Source organism: Belonocnema kinseyi, chromosome 6, assembly GCF_010883055.1.
Source record: "Belonocnema kinseyi isolate 2016_QV_RU_SX_M_011 chromosome 6, B_treatae_v1, whole genome shotgun sequence".
NCBI classification, from domain to species: Eukaryota; Metazoa; Arthropoda; class Insecta; order Hymenoptera; family Cynipidae; genus Belonocnema; species Belonocnema kinseyi.
The window spans coordinates 149,422,778-149,424,443 of record NC_046662.1 but is presented as its reverse complement, the minus strand read 5'-3'; positions in this window follow the sequence as shown (position 1 = coordinate 149,424,443).

The window sequence follows — 1,666 nt, the reverse complement described above, 5'->3', positions numbered from 1 at the left end:
CGAATGGGTCAACTCGAGCCTAACCTAGAAATAAATCTAACCTAGCCTAACCTAACCTCACGAAACACAATTAAACTGATTGTGTTGTCCCGTTGTGTTTGCCGTACGGTTTGAATCAGCTTGGGCTTAACCTGCAAAGAGGTCAAACCTGACCTAACCTAACTTAACTTCACGTAACACAATTAAATTCATTGTGTTGTCCCGTTGTGTTTGCGGTACCGTTTCATTCAGCTTCGGCTTAACCTACATAGAGGTTTAACGTATCCTAACCTAACAAAACCTAACCTAACCTAGCCGAATGAAATTCAACCTCACGTATAGCTATGTAAGCGTACGGTTCTCAGTCTTAAATGTGTGCTATATTTAATAGGTTAACTCGATCTTAACTTACAAATGAATCTAACTTAACAGAACCTAACGAAATTTTTCTTAACGCAACACAACTTAACTTAAGTGTTCCCATTGTAACACAATAAAATTCATTTCATTGTACTACAGGTAGTTAAAACTTTAGACGCACATTACTCATTTAAAGAAACTTAGAACTACAAGTAGAATTGACCCCATTTCAATTAACCTGACAATGTTTGTATCAATTAAAATGTAGAACTGTAACTTAAACATGCAAATGAATAAGAGTTTTATTCAAAAATTTTTTCTCTCTGCTTTTCTTAAACTTAAGGGATATATTTATACTATCTTTCGTGTTTCAATTTTATCTTGCTTTTTATCGTAATTAAATTAGGTCAGGTTTTGTTAGGCTAGGATAGGTTAAACCTCTATGTAGGTTAAGCCGAAGCTGAATGAAACGGTACCGCAAACACAACGGGACAACACAATCAGTTTGATTGTGTTTCGTGAGGTTAGGATAGGCTAGGTTAGATTCATTTCTAGGTCAGGCTCGAGTTGACCCATTCGATGTAGCACACATTTGCTACTGGGAAAATATGCTTCCAGAGCTTTACGTGTAGTTCAATAAATTTCTGTTATTTCAGGTTAGGTGAGGTCAGGTTCTGTTGGGTAAAGTTATGTTAAATAAGTTGATATCAGGCAAGGGTTGATCCTTCACAGTTGTCGACATGTTTTTGAAGTGAAAATTTGCATCACTGGCATTATTTTGAAATTTATTTGCCTCAGTCAATGATTTTTCGTCATTTTTTGAGGTTATGGCTCAACCATGACGTGATGGGTGATTTTTGATACTGAATTTGAATTCAGCGCCCCAAAATCCATAGGAATACGTGTGTCTTGTTACCAGATCCGCACACTTTTTTTGTGTGGCTGTGTAATTTAATTGTTTTTCGTTGAGAATTTATCTATTTTGTTAAAAAATCATTTCTTTTGTCTCTATTTTAAATTTTATTTTAAAATTTTTACATTTCTATTTTTGGTAGGAAATTATTGGTTTGAAAACTAAATTATTTGTTTGAAAAATCAATTTCCTGCTTGAAAATTTTAATATTTTGTTAAAACTTGGATTTTTTGCGGTTAATCATTATTTTTCAACTAAAAATGTAACTATTTAATGTTTCGTTGAAACGATATTTTTTTTATTCAACTATGTAGTTGACAATTCATGTATTTTTTTGCTATTTCGTCTTTTTTTGAAGAAGTATTTTTGCACGTAAATTCATTTCTTTATTCAAAATTTGACTATTTTGTTGTA